A 19,282-nucleotide genomic window follows, 5' to 3' on the forward strand; every position below is an offset into this window, starting at 1 on the left:
GACTAGATCCTTGGCCATCATACCCTGATCTTACTGGTTCATCTAATCAGTTACAAGATTCGGGTAGGTGTTGGTCTGGTGCAATCAAAATAAATTTAAAAATTGTCCAGTAGCACCTTAGAGACCAACTAAGTTTGTTCTGGGTATCAGCTTTTGTGTGCATGCACACTTCTTCAGATTCAATTTTTTAATTTGTTTTATCTAATCAGTTACTTTCTCCTCTGCTTCTTTCCAGCCCACAAATTAATCACTATTTCCCCCCAATAATCATAGTTCAGTTTGAGTCTGAGTAACACATTGGTTGCTTCAAGAGAGAGATAAAAGCTTCTAATTAGGTTTTAAGAAATATGGTAGGAAACCCAAGCAGTTTTCATGTGCTCCCCTGCAAATAAAATCCCTTTACATACCAAGGGATTTCTACCATCTTTGATGAGGCACATTGCAATTATTCTTGGAAACAAAATCTTCTGTTAGCCAAGTCTACAGCAATGTACATTCCTCTATTAAGGTTTGGTAGCATGACCACCTCTGATCTACAGTTTAAATTAGCAAGATATTTTAGATAAAGTTGGAAGGTGGAAAAATCTGTAAGATGCCTTCAGTGTAATCATCTCTTTTAGCTTGAAGCTTAAAACAGACACAGCTTTATTAATCACACATTTAATTTGTTATACCTTCCTCTTAATAAAATACATGTTAAGGCAACCTCTCTAGTAGATCTACTATGCTGCTCTCCTTGCCCTGACTCTGTTGATTCCTCTGTCACTGTGAGGGTTTGTTAGTGAATGCAAGAGGAACAGACCATACTGAGCTAGGTGCTCCAATGGTCTGGCTTGGTCTCAGGAAACTTCCTATGTTCCCCTGGGCAGAGGCATTTTGCTCTTTCACTCACAATCATATAATTGCATTTTCTGTGACTGTCCAGTGACATCCCAGCAAAATGCACTATACATGTTAACATTTTCATGCTTAATTAATAGTTCTCTAATTTTCCATTATGGAAAAGGCCGATCCTTCAGGAGGAGATTCTGGATGCTGTGCCAGATTTTTAAAAAAGGCAAATGGAAACCTGTCATATGCAACCTAAAGACCACCTCTGTTTACATGAAAAGAGTGGTAAAACGAAACAGCTACAACTGCAAGTTGTTTTCCTTTAGAATTCTAAGTTGCTCTTTTCCATGTCAGCACTTGGTTAGCTGCATTCACAAATGTCCCACACCGCCCCACCCCCAATTGATCTCAATCAAGTAGGTATACAGGAAAAAATTAAAGAGTCAGGAAATGGAGTTTGCTCTGTCCTGGAGATACTGCCTACCACTTAGGAGACAATGACCAGAGATGATGTTTTTCCTTAAGTGGCAAAAGTTTGTGTATCATTAAAATATTAAAAAAGAAAAGAAACCATGCTGAATCCCTAAAAATGTTCATCTTGGGCGGAATGTGGGAATAAAAAGACCCCTGAATCAAACTTCGATTCTGTGGGAAGCAGATGGATCCTGCTGCCGGGTCTTGCTTATTGCTTCTGTAATTCCAGTATGGTCAAAGTTTCCTCACCTATATTTAGGGAGGTGGGTTGGGAGAAATTATTTCTCTGTTGTTGGTGGATAGGTGATCTTCTGTGTAACCCTCTTGTTGAAGGAGTGTGGAATTGAGGGGAGTTCTAATTTCTGTGACTCTGCAAGCGATCCAAATCCCACAACCCAGCTGTTCTACACAGGCGGGCTGGTACTGCCACCGGTGCCAACCCGTTGATGGTGTGCAGCTTACATCACTGTCGCTCTGCCTCTGCAGGCCTCCTCTTAGTAAGCATGGAACTGAGTTCATTTTGGCCACATACTAGCAGCTGTGTTGGCTTGTGTGGTGGTGGACACGGTGGTATCCTCCTGTCAGCAGTGTCTCCAAGCTCATTGCATGGGATGGGGCAAGTTGAGGTGGCAATGAGGTCACAGCTATGCACAGACCTGTGAGGTCTGCACCCTGGTGCTCCCCCCTTAAGCAGTCCCATCCACCATATTGGTTTGGGGCCTATGGAAGATGCACTAGCCTCATCCAACAGCTGTAATTCTGCTGCCATCTGCTCTGTCCTATCAGCTTCAGAGCTGATTGGCAGGTAGCTGTGAGGTCTAGGACAGCAGTGCTCAACCTCTACAGATTCTATGTACTTTATCCTTTCTCAGAGAATCCTGCCTTCTGGTGAGGAGTGCTAGGCCACTGGAGAGCATCCAGGCCACTGGAAGCATTTCCCTCTGCCCCTGCTCCTTGTTGATGTGGGCCTCAGGTAGCCCTTCTCATATCCCTCTTATTCCATCCCCCTCATTAGTCCAGGTTAATGCACTGAAGTGCCTTTTGGGAAAGTAGCATGCTCAAACACATTAGACCTTTGGATCTTCTTCTTCTTCTTTTTTTACGTAATCCATTTAATAGTTCAAGAGCCAATTCTGCAACATTGAATAGCTGCCACGTTGCCCCAAGTGATGCCGCAAAGGGCAAATGTGAGAACTACATATATTTAGCAGGGCTTGTGCTGTCACTGCGATGCCTGTGAACCTGCTAGATGAAGTTCCATTTTCTCCAGTAATTGATTTTAAAATTCAAGCCGCTGTTTTGGAGGGCACATACATCATGGCTTTCCAACATGGCAGATTTCCAAACACAGCAACTAGTACAGAAGAAGCACCCATGGCTTGGGCTGATTTATTTTTCTCTTTTTTTAATCATAGAATATGAGCAAGGATTTGGGGGTTCAAATCAAACTGGATGCCCCTTGTTGTCCCTTCCAACTCTACAATTCTATTACTTTTTAGCCCACTGGATGAAGTGACCACCACTGACACTTTTCATCAAATCTGTGTACCAGTTCTATTGATTTTATATCCTGCTTTATCACTACCCTAAGGAGTCTTAAAGCGGCTAACATTCTCCTTTCCCTTCCTCCCCCACAACAAACACTCTGTGAGGTGAGTGTGGCTGAGAGGCTTCAGAGAAGTGTGACTAGTTCAAGGTCACCCAGCAGCTGCATGTGGAGGAGCGGAGACGCGAACTCAGTTCACCAGATTACGAGTCTCGCTCTTAACCACTACACCACACGGGCTCACATGCATGAGTGGTCCCATTTATAATTGGAGAGGAGCCCTTCAGAAATGATTTCTGAAGAGAGTAGAGTAATCCACAGATATTTGATTCAGTACAGATGCCTGCCTACTTTAAGACATAACGTCATTGTGGTTTAGTAAGGGAATAAGGTGGCAGATAAGTTACCAGTTTTGAGAGACTGCCATGACTTTAGAGCAAGGACAGTAAGTCTGTATCTAATTATTGATAGAGATGCCTAAGTAGAAGTTACATGGTTTCACTGCTTTGTGCCTCTGAAACCTACAAGTGTATATTTTAAAGAATTTCATAATTGCAGACAGCATTGTCTAGCAGGGTGTTTGTAACTTCTGAATGTTGACAATACTAGATGCTTTCTCTCCATTCACTGCCTTACATCCTTGCCACTTATTTGCTGCTGCTGCCGACCTCCCAACTTCCCACCAGATTCTAACTTATAGGCATTGTGGGCCACCCATTGTTGACTGAGCTATTTAAGAATCATCTCTCGTGCTTCTCTTGGGAATTCTCTGATTACCACAGTCAGTGCCCTGGAATTAATAATGTTAAGAAGACACATTTCTCTCTTATGAGTTTACTGACATACCAAGTTTAAATTACAGCTTCTGTAACTTTTTGTAAGCAGGCTGAGGTCTGCTTCCCGTAGCCAGTATTTCTCCTCTATAATTTTTTGTTTCACAAAATGACCCTTTTCAATTAAGTAGTTCCAGAGAGGAGATTGCAATCATTTGAAGACAGGCCATTTAAATAATTCATCCAAAACATTGAGATACTTGCATGGTTTCATCAAGGAGTTTGTTTTGTGTTTATGAGAGACAGGATACACACAGGTCCTAAATATCAGTGTCATGTACCCGCATATATAGATGTTTGAAGGTTTGTATAATAGGGGCTCCACAATGGTGGAAGCTTTTTTTGGTGGGGGGAGGTAAATGTTGGATTTACATTTATGTTCTGCTCCTTGGATACGTGTCAAAGGTTGTAGATAAGCTCCCCTTCTTTCAGGATTTAATAATCACTAAGAAAAAAATCTATTTTCCCTTTGACATGCAGTGCCTACATACTTATGGTATGAAACACTTCAGCTTGAATGTTGGCTGTGCATTGGCTGGCATGACTTGGGGAGATTATCCATGGTGTTTTCATGCCGACTGGCTGAGGAGCAGTGTGTGTTGTGTGCGACTTTCTAGAGATTAGGATCAGGTGATTGTGGTGGCGTTTCAGGAATGCATGAAATCAGTCTTCTGAAATGGGACACCCTGACAATTGCTTAAACAGGAGAAGCATTGGGTTGATCTTTACCCTCTTACAGCCTTTGCTGACAGGTGCTGATGGGGATTACATGCCAACTGTCCCTGTGAAGGACAAATGGCATCCTGTCAGGGGTGGGTGGGTAGAAGGGAATGGCATGTGAATGGATTTGTGTGACAACTTCAAATGAGGGAAACTCCCAGAGTCCCAAATCGTCCATAGCTTGAGTGAAATACATTGACAGTGAGGATAATAGGTGAAGAGGATTCTTAGCAGCCCATGGTGGAAGGGCTCTAAGATTAATTCACAGGCCATGTGTTTGCATAATCTTAGAGGGAACTTATCCCAAAGTGGATTAAAAATGGCCTTTTTCAGGTCAAACAACTAATTTATGGTTGGTTTCAGAGTTCTGCTACTCTTGCTCACTGTGGTAAGGAAGTAACTTGTTATATCGTGTGTCTTAGTGACATGGAACTATGAGATCTATCCATCGATGTTTAGAAAGGCAGGCAAAAAGTTGCTTCCCATCTGCTTTTGCTATACTGGTTCATTCATGGTCTTGCCCACATTTCTTTATATACATAACTGTAGGTTGAACTTCAGCCTAGAGGTGATGGTGTTGCTTGATGATCTCATGGTTAGAAGAAGGTAAGGTTGGCCATTGTCGAAAAGGTGTCCTTGCCCCATTGAAAATAGATGTGTTGGGGTTAGAGTCCAGACCCAGCCTTGTTCCTGCAGGTGGCTGGCTTTCCATTTCACTGGATTTGCAGAGTGCATACTTTTTTTGATCAGATAAAAAAGCATCCATGTGATATGAGCCTTTCCATTCATTCAGGTCTGCAAAAGGCCTTTGTTTAGGATCCCTTTGCTACAAAGCTAGAAGGATTCAATTATCGGCCCTCCTTTACTGTGGCCTTGCAGCCTAAATAAATCCATCTCAGCCGTTCCCTCCAGATTTTGTAGGGAAAGATCCAGATCTATTTTTATTTCACTGGCTTTCAATCAGATAAACACACACACAGAGAGAAATCTGCTGCTGGGAGGAAAATCCCTAAAATTCCTTTATATAGAATTAGACATTTCTACAGCCCCATTTACTATCACATGCGTGTGTGTGTGTGTGTGTGTGTGTGTGTGTCTGTCTGTCTGATCAAAGACTAAATAATTTGAAAAGGTTACCCGAAGCTTCACAATCTTCTTTGAATGTGCTTTAGTAGACAAGTCCATATTCCTTAAGGCACTTAGATTTTATTAACATGAATGGACCAGTCTGAATCCCGTGAGCAGTTGCAACAAGCAAAACAAGGCATAGACTGAAGGTTATATATCCCAATATTGTGCCTTTTTACCAAATCTTGCATTTGATCTCAAGTGCTCCTTCCAGATGAGCCGCACCAAGGGCTTGCGCTGCTTCAAAAGTGACGGGAAGGAGGCAGCAACAACTCTTTGTGCAGCGTCCCAAAGAATGTCCCAAGATAATATGGCAATGCCCTGAGATGGCAGAGCCTCATGGGTTAAAGCTGGTCAATGGATAGTGGTTAACCTTAGATTTTCACATATCGAATTTATTTCTGCCAGAATGAACTTTCATTTCCAGTATGGATCGGAATGTCCAACACCTTTTCATTTTAGGTATTAAATAAGAAATAGAAATATTAATGGGGAGCAAACCTGTTGATCTGGTTTCTCATCCAATATCGTCTGGGAAGGATGCCTGATAGCTGCCTTACATTTAAATCTCATCTTCAAAAGCTCCAGCAAAAAGGCCAGTACATATGTTAATACAGCCAGAAAATGTGCCAGAACCTCATATGCTGTGGTAGTACAAACATCGTCACTGTCATTAAATTATCCACCAACTGAGTATTGCACCCCTGAATGGGAAACGTGCCAGGACCTCCTGTTAGACTAATGTAAGACTTCATGCTGCAGTGTTAACCCTAGTTTTACAAGGATTGGAATCCAAAAATGCCCTTACAAATGTGGAAAATGTTTATCCAAAGAGCGTGTGCAATCATGAGAACTGCTTTAGATCCTTAATATTATAGCATTATGGAAACCTTTACACAACCTCTTGTGCAAGCTTTTGTGAAACTGTAGCTATTATTTGGATCCAACTCATAATTACTGGTAGTATTATTGTAGGGGCATCTCTACCACTCTGGGGCAACTGCGAATCAACAGCCATCCTCTGCTGTTCCCCCTAAGCCCTGAGGCCAGACAGAGCTGTGTATGCTACGTGACCTGTCCTGGACCCCATAGATGACCTGCAGGTGCGGGGGGGGGTGCGATCCTGCTACCAGTGTTGAAATAAGATGGAACAGCCAGGCCAGTTAGCTTCCGCACGTGAAACAAAGAAGGGCACCTGAAACAAAGAGGGGTGCAATCTTGTTCTTTGCCTCAGGCAGCAAAATATATTTGGCTGCCCCTGACCTAGGGGTGCTTGCACCCTAAGTCTGCAAGAATGTGGCTTTTGCGTGTGAGGTGCATTTTCTCTTCACCAGCTTAGATAGCTGAATTTAGCATGTGCAATGAGTAGCAGTAGTTGCTTTCCTATGTGCCTGGTAGTTTGGGTAGTACTAAAGAGAGTCTCCTTGCTAAAGTCAAGGTTTTAGTCCAGAGCAAATTCATTTAGCACCACGGATAACAGTGACAATGTTCTTTTGCTCCAAAGGTGACTTTGTTGTTATAAAGGTTGATGTGCTTCATACAATCACTGTATTCATGGAATAAATTTACTGTATTTTGCTGTGTATAACACGCCCCTGTGTATAACACGCCCCCTATTTTTGGGGACTCCAATTTAAGTAAATGGGAGGAGATGGTCACTCACCCGACTGACAAACGCTGCCAATTGCATGTGTCACCAAAGCCAACAGTAGCCAGCAATCAGACACAGCGGCAGCCAATCCAAAACAGCCCTTGACGCAGCCACCAATCACCCACCCAATTGCCGCAGCACCATCCAATCCAAACCAGCCCCTGTCACAGCCACCAATCACCCACCAAATCACCGCTGATAAGCTCCTGATCACAGATGCAACCAATCGCCCAACCCCCCTCTGCACTTCCCATGTATAAGATGACCCCAGATTTTTAACATTATTGACATCTATGCAGATAGGACAATGCCAGGATGTAAAGTGCCCCTAAGACTTTGAGGCTGGCTGAAAGTGTTCTAGCTTATGAAAGTGCAATAAGTCTTGCAACTGGTGTTACCTCCCTATAAGCAGGTGAATAAGGAATAGGAGCTTAGTTTCATTTTGGAGGCAGCCTCAACAGGAATAAAGAAAACACAATACGAATGACAATGGGATACTCATCATGCCGATGGAGCCTGTAAAGAAATATGAGGAATGCCATCCCTTTTCCTCTTTCACAGAGTTTTGTGTACATTCCCATTGTGAATTGTAACCTTATCTATTCCTTGTAAGCTGTACAAAATCGGATCTGCCCATATTTGGAAAGAACTTTTTTTTTTTTTTTTAAAAATGCACACACAAGATTAGAAGAAATCATTGTAGCTAGTTCTGGTAGTTATTTGAGAGTTAAATAAACAGTAGCAATATAAGTTGATTTTTGTTGGAATATGTAAATGCTTAGAGATTGCTAGTGAAATATAAAATGGCATACAAATTAAAATAATCATAATAAAGTGAGTTGGCAGTGAATTCCCAAGGTTGAATTCTTGAAACGTAGGTAACTTCTTAAAATATGCCAGGTTCAACATTTCATGATGGGTAAAATCAATATCATGAATTTTATAATTGGTGATGATGATGGTGATTATAATAATAATTACACCCTGCCCATCTGTCCCCAGATGCTCTGGGTGGCTCCCAACATAATAATAATAAGCGATAAAATATCAAATATTAAAAACTTTCCTAAACAGGGCTGCCTTCTAAAAGATGTCTTCTAAAAGTCAGATAGTAGTTTATTTCCTTGACATTTGATGGGAGGGTGTTCCACAGGGTGGGCGCCACTACCAAAAAGGCCCCCTGCCTGGTTCCCTATAACCTCACTTCTCACAGTGAGGGAACTGCGAGAAGGCTCTCAGAGCTGGACCTCAGTGTCCAGGCAGAACGATGAGGGTGGAGACGCTCCTATCTGTATTTTATACACCACACTTTCTTTCGCAAAGAAATACACAGGGTGGCTAACAGGGAATCGTGCTGGAAAGGTTGCTAGAATTCCTGACATATGTCAGTTGACTGGTGTAATAGTCACGATGATCAGGCCTCCTTTGTTGTATCTGGCTGCCCCTGACAGGTCAGTTATTTTGAAAGGGATGGGAAGAGGCAATTTGGAGGGGATCAGAGAGGGAGACTGAATGGAAGGGAGAGGTTGGGGGAGATAAGGTGAGGCGGGCTAAGCTAGGAATTACTTTCTGGCCCACACAATATTTTGGGGGCTCATAATGATTGTCTCATCTTTTATGCAAGCATCACTGGTACCCAAAGCTCATTTCTGGGCCTGAGCCCAGGAAACTTTGCTGGCATCTCTATGCAGATAAAATGGGTTACCAATATTCAGTGTGGTCAACACTGAACTTGAGCAAATAGTTTCATAATACATGAAACCAGGGCACTGGCTTTTTCAATTCCAGTTTCTTTTCACAAAGCATAACAGTGAAATTTGCCATGTATGCCCAGATTCATTTATATTGCTGTTGAGGTGCACACTGTGAAATCTTCTCCTTTCCTCCTCCAGAGGGTTGTTGAACTCCAACTCCCATGAGCTCCAGCCAACATGTCCAATGGTTAGGGGTAATGGGAGCTGTAGTCCAGCGATGTGTGGATGGTCATGCAGTAACTGCCTCTGCTTTTAAGTTAACTACAGTTCGGGCTTGTGTTAAACCAAATCATGGCTCCCTACGCATTTATAGCTATCCTCTTGCACTGTCTCCTTTGCAATGTTGCAACAGACTAACAGCTACCCCTCTGAGACGGAGCACTGTCATGAGCCCCACAGTCCCGACCGACTGGAGGCTAGGATGACAATTGCTGTCAGAGGAGGAAGAAGAGGGGAGCTTGGAGGGCACTGTCAGCAGGGATAGGCTGAGGGGAAGGACTCTGGCCTTGCTCCTTCACCTTTAGATGTCAGGGAGGGGCAGTAGTCCTGCTGTCTCCCTATCCTGCCCCATCAACAGAGTGGAGTAGAGATTCCCTAGCATTGAGGAAGGTTGTTGACCAGCTGGAGAGAGGAGGCTGGTCAGCTGGAGGGAGGGAGGAGCCAGAGGAGCTTCCACCATTAGCAACAGACGCTTGTCCCTCCAAATGCACCATATTGTAAGGAGAAAGAGTCTCCCAAGACTGCATTTAAAAGCTGGCTGGAAGGGTGTGACCATTTGTTGAGACACCTCTGCAGCTTTTGTCTGCTGTTGGAATCTGATGCTGTTCTTGAACTCTTTCACCATGCCTTTGGAATCCGTGGCCTGACCTGTGCCATTGTAAACCTTGAATAAAGCTTTCTTACTTTCCCGTACATAGGAGCCTCTTTTTGTAGCGTTTGGGGTGGGAGCCTTGAGGCAGAGGATGCTATTTTCTTAGTGTAAAACAAATTCAGCACAGCCAGTTTGATTACAGGAGAACCTCGTTTTCAATTGAAGGCATGGTGGAAAATATCAGGTAGCAGGTATGTAATTAACTGTACGTGTAGTTTAGTCATTTAAACTCCTCATCCAATATTTGCAGACAGAATATATAATCTTTGTTCCTGGGTGAAAATAGCTCCTCCAGTAGTGTCATGCTTTCTGACACAATCGCGGATGGAGGAGAAAGGGGAGTAGGAGGGAGCTGTGCAAAAATAGCTATCGGCTTGCTCATATCTCAGATTTAAGCAGGGGCAAGCAAGCTGAGGATATGGGAGGGGAATCTGTGAATCTTAAGATTGCTAACTAAAAAAACAACAGCAATCGACGTGTTTATAACAAATGACTTCATGAGGTAAGGTCATACTCCCCTGAGGGTACTTCTAATTTAATTACGGGGTGTGTCTCTATCTTGTTCTGGGCAAGAGAACGGCTCAGCTTCCTTTAACCACTGCCCAGGATGCTTGTGAGACACCCTATAATTCAATTAGAAGTACCCTCCAGGGAGCATATAATTATATCCTATCAGTGAAACCTAATGACAAGCGCCTCATATCACATGGTGAGTAACTCTATCCTGCTGCCCAGAACCTTTCACCGGTAAAGAACTAATCTGCTTAGCGCAGATTGAACTCCGTGGTGTGCAGCACTTACCCAAATGCTTCTGAAAGGAATCCCTGCCAGCGGAATAAACCTGTTAAAGGCGCGTGCTTGCTGTCCGTTGGGCTGGCCACCTCCTGGTTCCCAAGCGGCAGGGTCATTCATCTTTCAGATGTTACAGAAAACAATCTGGAGAGCGATTCTAAACTCACTGGGCTTCGGGGAAGTGGCATGAATGCTGCTCTGGCAGTAGAGAAAGAGAAAGACTGGTGGGATGATACGGATGCTGCCCAAAGTCCACTGGCCTGGTCATGGGAAGTTGCATGGTCATAGGTGTCCTGCCTGTGATGTTCTGCTGGCAGGGGAGAGGGAAACTGGGCATGCCAGGAGGTATGGAGGGGTGATAGGGCAGGGGTGGATATGCCACCGCCTGAACCCCTTTACTTCTCCAATAAGTGCCAGGAACCAGTTCAACTCTCTGCCAGCCCTGGAACTGGTGTAAGGAATTCCCTTCCATTGCAAAGTGGAACATGAAGAAATTCCTCCCTCATGTCCTACCCATGTTGAAATGGCAGGGCATAGGATGTGGCAGTTGTTTCACCGGTGAATCTTTTCTCTCCATCACCCCACCCAGTTAATATACAGTAGGATTACATTATGGTAGCCATTGTTACATAAGATAACCAAAGATTTCCAGACACGGTAAAGGTTAAAGCTTTTGTGGATGAGTCAGAAAGCAGTGCTAAAAATGAAAACCTGACTGAAATATCTGTTCTTTATTAGTAACTTTACTGGTGTTTATGCAACAAAAGAAGCTAAATCAGATACCAAGTATGTATTAATTGGTCTAAAAGAAAAGGGTATTGCCGCAGTGTTGATTACAGGGAGGAGTGGAAATGCCAACCATAGCTGAGTGTCACCTTAGCAGCTGTTGGAGGCATGTAAATATAACTTGTGCTGTAACTTGGAACAAGAAGTTTTGATCATTCCCTTGAAGGCCAAGGTATGGTAAGAGCAAATGGAAAGGATCACTATTGCTAGAATTTGGGATAAGCATAGAGATGTGTTAGCCTTTTCTTTCTAGCTAATACAAGTCTATACATCACAAATATTTTAGCGTGGCAGACGCACAGGTGATTTAAGTACATGGGAGAAATATGCCTTTATGTATTATTATTTTTTAAAAAAGAACATGAAAGTATTGCATTCCAATAAATAAGAGAAATCATGCAGTCTGGAAGTCTGATCAACAAAGAGACTGACGAAAGCATTATAACATAAATTGCCATGGCCCAGAGTCCATTGGCCCATGGAAATTTGTGCAAGTCTTCTTGTGCCTTGAGACTGTTATTTTGCTGCAACAGACTACCTATGTCTAGACAGATCATGAATTTAACTGCAGAGAGCTGACCAAGAGAATAGAAAGACAGCGGGACCTCTTAGAGTAAACTTAAGAACTTCTAAACAAGCTCTCTCAAGTACCTGTAATATATTGATGGGGGTTCAAGATATACTAATATATGGGAGGAATATCTAGAGCAGCTGGGTGAACTCCAGGTATTCTTGCACGGCAACTCCCATCATCCCTGACCATTGGCTATCCTGGCTGGGACTGATGGGATTCGAGAGTCAAAAGCATCAGAGGGCACCAGGTTGGGGAAAGCTGATCTAGCAGTTCATAATCTCAGTATCTCAATGGTTGCATTTTTTGTTGTATCTCTAAATGCAGCAGTGCTTGGACATTAAAAAAAAAAAAGGATATGTACCAGTGGCATTATACATGTGCAGGGAAATTAAAAAGAAGTTTGGAAATACATCAGAAGAATGTTGAAGGGTAAAAAGATCAACCAGACTATATGAATAAATATATTGTATAAAGATATGGCAATTTTGGAAAGCTGCTAAGGATCATTTATTGTTTTATTGAGCTTGATGAAATACAGTATTAGCCCTGAACGCTGAGAGTTGATAGGTAATTTATTGGTAGCAACAAGGATGGATCAGTGTGTGTGTGTGTGTGTGTGTGTGTGTGTGTGTGTGTGTGTGTGTAAGTAAAAATAAAGCAGCTGCCATTGGGGACAAATGGAGAAGCATTTGGCAAAATTTCATGCTGAACAAATTAACTTATCCTTTAAAATGAGAGGAGCAGAACCTGCCTCAGTTAGCTTGTTTGTGGGAAAGCAGTATAGGTTTCGGATTAGAATTAAATATCAAGAAAATAGTAGTGTTACCAATGTTATAAGAATTTCCTTTTTGCTTATATATAAAGTAGTTCAGTTTTGTGGCTGGAAGGAGAAATCTAATAAACTTACAGAGTATAAATAGTTGAAGGCAATGTGGAAGAAGTTGTGTTGCATTATTGGAACAGATTGGAACTCATTTATTACATTTTGCGTTTGACTTTTATTTGTACATTTTAATGAAAAAGAATAAAACTGTAATACACGCACACACCAGCACCTTGATCTGTGCCAGACGGAAACAAGGGACCAGTTCAGGTGCTGAACTTGGGATGAATGTGTTTCCAGTGGCCTACCCTATCGGAAGACGGGCCGCTGCTTTCTGCACTGGGGGAGACCTTAAAATAATCATCAAGGGCAGCCCCATATTCAACACGTTACTGTAGTCTCCTACCAAGGCATGAAAGAGATTTGCTAGGTCTGCCCCAGACAACGCAGTTGCGGCCTTCTTGCTGGATTGAGTTGGCACAGAGAGCTCCTGGCCTCTGCAACAGCCTGGGCTTCCAGGGATAGAAAGAAATCCATGGATCCAGAGGCATTTTTGTTAGGCATTTTAGGAACAGAGATTCTGAGGGAGCAGAAATTATTATTCATGTACGCGACGACAGCAGCAAGGATACTGTTGACCCAGAGATGGAAAGAAAACAAAGTTCCAACCAGAGAGGAATGGCTGATGAAGATGATGGACTATGCCGAAATGGCGAGACTGACTAGAAAAATCAGAAACCAGGAAGAATTTTAAGAAGGAATGGGAGAAAATTATAATGTATTTAAGAGAACACTGTAAACAACTAAAAACTTTGGCGGGATTTGAGTAATGCTTGTAATGTATGAAAAACTATGGAAAATGGACTATTAAAAAAAAAACAAATCGGAGAAAATAAGATAAACAGATGGAAAAAAAGAATGGCAATGGTAACCATGGAAGGGCGGAGGGAAGTCAAGGAATTCAGAGAATCCTAAATGAGGAGGTGAATGATGTGTTTGAATTTAAATTTGTTATGTAAAAATTAATAAAAAATACATTTTAAAACAGAAGAAAGAAATCCATGGATGCTCAAAACCATTTCCCCACTTACAGCAGATCACTTCAACGGTTATGTTTTTAGCATGTACCCATATAATGCATTCTGAAAACAGAATGTTTCATACCACCAAAACAGTTGTTTTTAAAAGATACATTTGATGTACTGCAGAGATTTCCCAAATGACTTCAGATCTTTATAGTGTGTTCCCATGTGGGAAACCAGTCCCCCCCCCCCAAGACAGTGTGTGAAATGGCCCAAAGTAAGCCCCTTAAGATGTGCTAATCTCTTCTGTATGCATTAGCTGGAATCGTGTGTTCATTTGTCATTTCCAAATGCTTCCCTTCCCAGCATGTCTCAAATGTCTATTATCCTGTGGGTCTATTGCTCTAATGACTAGGAAGACGGTGTTTGTTCTTTCATCCTTTGCAATTCTCACCCAGCTGAAAAGGTATCACAGGAATGAATGTAGCTGCCACAGTTTGTAATGAATATGTTAGCATTACTGTCCTCGTCCTGAAATTCAGCATATGCCTTTAAATCATTTTAATCTGTGGGAGGAGGATGTCATCTGAATGTTATCTTTAAAAAGAAGAAGAAACAAATAGATAATGGAGACAGTTTTCGTGAAAAAGATGAGCAAGGGCTGTGTGTGGATCACCTATTCCTTTCTGGAAGGGAGAATACTGAATGAAGGGACCTTGAAGATGGCAGATCTGAATCTCAATGCCAAACTGAACTGAGGACTGAGCCACTTGAAAAGAAGGGAAAGCAAGTAGGTGGGAGTGGGGAGCCTTTGAGGATGAGTACTTGTGAAATCACCTTCCAGCTGGGCCAATTTAGCAAAATATCTAGACCCAGAATGGTGAACTTGCAGCTCTTTAGATGTTGTTGAAGTCCCAACTCCCATCAGCTCCAGCTGCCTTGGCCAGTAGTCTGGGATGATGTGAGTTGTAGTCCACAGACAGCTCCTAATCTTGCTACAGGTATGCAGAACACCAAGAAGGCTGGGGCAGAATGTGCATTTGAGGCCCCCTGTCCACTTCCTCACAGCACCTCATGTAAGGGTCATATCCCCAATCAGCTGAGGGAAAAAGTACGTATGGACACAATGCTTTCTAAAAGCTATGTTTGACACCAGAATGTTAACATTTTCAACTCTCAGCGTAACCTACTTTGCAAATGTTCTCTATAAATTCCTGGCAGAGATATGCCAGATTCCAGAAAATAGTAATTGCCAGCAATAATTCATTGAGAGGGGATCTGTGGAGTGGGTGCTCACACAAACTACAAGGCATCTCAGACCCTTTGTCCTAGAAGGCATAAACGGACCTTCTTCAGCCCCCTTTCCTTCACACTAAGCCTCCACTCTATGGCCCCAGAAATAGCCCTGAGTCAGGTCACACAACCTAGCTCTGGACGTTACACAGAATCATGTGTTTTGTTTATATTTTTCTGGAGCCATTTCCAGAGTTCCAGTTCAGAAACCTGTGTTCCTCCCTTTCCAACATGGTGAGATGGATGAGCCAGATAGGGATCTAGAGCACAAACATTCTCAGGTTTTGGAGGAGATGGTTTGTGTGTGTGGTTATTCATCCATCCATCCATGTTAAGAGAGTAAGTGTGGGTTACTTGTGCTTTGGAGCCACTCAAGGTTCCAGGTACAATGTAAGGGAGGGGTCAGCAACCTTTTTCAGCTGTGTGCCGGTCCACCGTCCCTCAGACCATGTGGTGGGCTGGACTATATTTTGGGGGGGAAATGAACAAATTCCTATGCCCCACAAATAACCCAGAGATGCATTTTAAATAAAAGCACACATTCTGCTCATGTAAAAACACCAGGCAGGTCCCACAAATAACCCAGATATGCATTTTAAATAAACAGACACATTCTACTCATGTACAAACACGCTGATTCCTGGACCGTCCGCAGGCCACATTGAGAAGGCGATTGGGCCACATCTGGCCCCCGGGCCTTAGGTTGCCTACCCCTGATCTAAGGGCTAAGTAATAAGGGAACATCTCATAGTTAAAAGACTCACATTCCCACTTGGTTTTTCTTAACTTAAGAATGCAATTAAATCTGAAATTCCTTTTCTTGGATCTAATAGATACAAAATAGTCATTTCTTATTCGTTGTCATTCTTTTAACTGATGCAATAATTTTTTTAAAAAAAAAGTTTTACTGAGCAGGCACCTGCAACCCACTGAGGCCACCCTATGTATAAAAAGGGGGAAAGGCTCATATTGGATTCTCATTGGTGCCATATCTTGAAATGGACTGCCTCTCATCACTGGAGCACCTAGAATTTAGAAGCTCTTACCATTGCCCTTGAGTAGCACCTAAAATAATACAAATTCGAAGTTTGTTATCTATTTGGGGATACTTTGCATCTCATGTACCTTAAAAAGAAAGGTGTGGTTTGAAACTAAAACAACGACAGCATGGTGCCATCACAGAATCTCTCCAGTGCCAGTTTCTACCACCTCCTTTGGCACAGGGCAGGCATTGCTGCTGTGTTTTCATTTATTGTTTGCGCTGCCTAAGGGAGCAGTTTCCTCCTCCTCCTCACATGCTTCCCACATGCTCGCTTCACCTCCCTTAGCGCTTGCTATTAATTAGGCCCTTGATCCATCAAGTGCTAATTGTCAAGGGTTTAAATAGAAAAGAGGAAGGGAAGTGGGGAGAAGCAGAGCAGAAAACTACTGCTTCACAAGCAGAAAATCTACCCACTCCAAATGGGGTCTGCCGCTCACACATATCTTAATATTTGGTTAGATGGCTGGGGAGGAGTTCAGAGGGTGCCGAGTGAGGCAGAGGGCTTATCACAGTTGCAATTCCCTTTGTCTAGTAGAAGAAGTGTGTGTGTGTGTTTTAGCAGTTTGCTTTTCTGAGCAGCAACAAGTACAGAAACTGATTAAAAGCATGCACAGAAATTGCCAATATGTCATGTTTGGCAGCCACAAACAATGCCCCGTCTGCATGCCTTCAGTACATACTTTGATGTTTCTATTTTGCCTTTCCTGGGTATGTGTGGGGTGGGGGGGGGAGAGAGATGGGGGACAAAGAACAGCAAACAGATGAAAGAGGGTATTACTCTCTTCCTCTGACAGAGTCTACAGTGGGGCAGGGGGCAGTGGTTGAATGGCAGACGGTCACTGCCAGGTAATAATCTGCCTTTGACCTGGGTAGCTTAAAGGTAACAATGAGCATTATTAATATGATAATAGATGATATGAGCACATCTATTTGTCTCCATAAAAGCCAGTTTCCAAAGGAGCAGAATTCTAGCATCAAAGTGAAATGTGATTAAGTCCACAGGGAGTTCTGTGATAAATTGACCTACACACACACACACACACACACACACACACACACACACACACACAGAGACACGTGTTGTGTGTGGTAATTTGGAGCTGTGGTGTTTCAACCCTTTCCTTTGTGTCGTTTTCTTGCTGTTAGGTGCCTGTATTGAGCCTGTGCATTTTAAACTACTCCAGGGTGTAGTTAGGCAAAAAATGTCACCTTAGACACTGGTGTTACCAGAGGCATGGGGCAGATTTAACCCCCACCCAATTGGTGTTCCTCAAGTGCATCCCTTCCGCCCATGCAAGTGAGTGCCTATCATTTATCCAAGGGGGAAATGTTCAGTGCTGCCTGGAGGCAGTGTTGCACTGGGGGAACAACGCCAGCATCTCTGACAACACATGACCAACCTGCTACCAGCAGATGCTCAGATGGGGAGTTGTGTAGAAGCCCTCCTTCCAACTCTCATCCTGCCTGTCATAATTATGGGCATTTGTCTATTTAGATAAACAGCAAGCTCATTAGCACTTGTTAGGATTCCTGTGCAGCTAACTTACTGAAACAGCCGTAGTCCATTCTTAAGGACAGAAAGTAAATGAGCTTTGAAAAATTGGTTTTGTGAAGAAAAAAATGTGAGGTGCTCAGTTTGAAAGTGTGACGGGTTCAGCTGTCTAGCCTGCATCGATGGCTATGATCAAGGGGTCTTGAGAGCTTTGGTTTGTTTCAACAACTCTGCATAATTGTGGTTTTTTAAAAAGCAGGATAGACCATCTTAGGGTTGGTCCCAATGATGCTCCAGTTATCGCAGGCTATGGAACATTCACCCCCTTCCTGAAAGCAGTGGTCTTTGAACATTGTAAAGCAGCTACCTCACACCACCTTTGATTACCCACAGTGCATTGGGGCTCATACTCTGTTAGGAAATGATGCAGATCTAAATGTCAGCGATTGCTTCAAGGCTGCTTGAGGGATGTGGTTTCTTAGCAGAGTTTTGTCGTTTAAAGCATCAACCTCAAGCTAACCTCTCTGCAGCTGTGGAACAATTTAGTATTTATCCTTCCCCTCTCTTTTTTCATGAAGGATATGGCCTTCTCTCTCTATCCCTCTCTTGCAGACAAACGTGTATGCAAAAAAAAGAGAGATAATACATTTCCTTCATTTCTCTTCTAAATAGGATTTTGCATTTCATTGTGCATCTTCTCCTATTTTAAAAATTCAATTCCACAAGGCATGCATGATGGTTTTTGAGAACTTGTGTGTGTGCTGTCAGACCTTCTAGACTGGTAGCTTTGAAAAGTCAAGTCCTCTAACTTATGCACAGCAGAAAATAAATGGCAATAAAAACATTTCCCCTTCCCCTTTAGCAACCGTCTGCAAAGGAGTACCACCCTTTCCCTGCTCATTCTGCTGTTCTATACATTTCATTCCTGTGTCCATTCACACCAACCATCCCCTATGAGATTTTCTCCCCCAAGCTAAACACTGTTTTGAGGGGGGTTTTCTACAACAAAGCAATATATAATTTTCATGAAATAAGTTTACTGGGAGGGATAGCTAATGCCTCTAAAGACAGAATTCAAAATGACCTTAACAGATTGGACAACTGGGCCCAAACTAAGAATATGAATTTTAGTAGCGACAAACGTAAGGTTCTGCACTCAGGCAGGAAGAACCAGCTGCACAAATATAAGATGGGAGGCACCTGGTTTAATAGCAGTACATGTGAAGAGGATGTAGGGGTCTTGGTGGACCACAAGCTTAACATGAGTCAACAGCAAAAAAAGGTAATGCTATTCGAGGCTGCATCAACAGCCTTAAAGACCTACATTGGCTCCCAGTATGTTTCCGAGCACAGTTCAAAGTGTTGGTGCTGACCTTTAAAGCCCTAAATGGCCTTGGCCCAGTATACCTGAAGGAGCGTCTGCACCCCCATCGTTCAGCCTAGACACTGAGGTCCAGCGCCTTCTGGTGGTTCCCTCACTGCAAGAAGTGAAGTTACAGGGAACCAGGCAGAGGGCCTTCTCGGTAGTGGCACCCCCCTGTGGAACGCCTTCCCATCAGATGTCAAGGACTTTTAGAAGACATCTGAAGGCAGCCCTGTTTAGGGAAGTTTTTAAGGTTTGAAGTTTTATTCTGTTTTTAGTGTTCTATT

At 42.9% G+C, this 19,282-nt stretch overlaps 1 protein-coding gene across 3 annotated transcripts in view; it reads left to right on the top strand.

The window, feature by feature from the left end:
* Positions 1 to 19,282, top strand: part of SLC8A3 (solute carrier family 8 member A3) — a 172,129-nt gene that overhangs the window by 40,069 nt on the left and 112,778 nt on the right. The window lies entirely within an intron of this gene.

The sequence above is a fragment of the Podarcis bocagei genome (assembly GCF_964188305.1).
Source record: "Podarcis bocagei genome assembly, chromosome: 1".
Classification (NCBI taxonomy): Eukaryota; Metazoa; Chordata; class Lepidosauria; order Squamata; family Lacertidae; genus Podarcis; species Podarcis bocagei.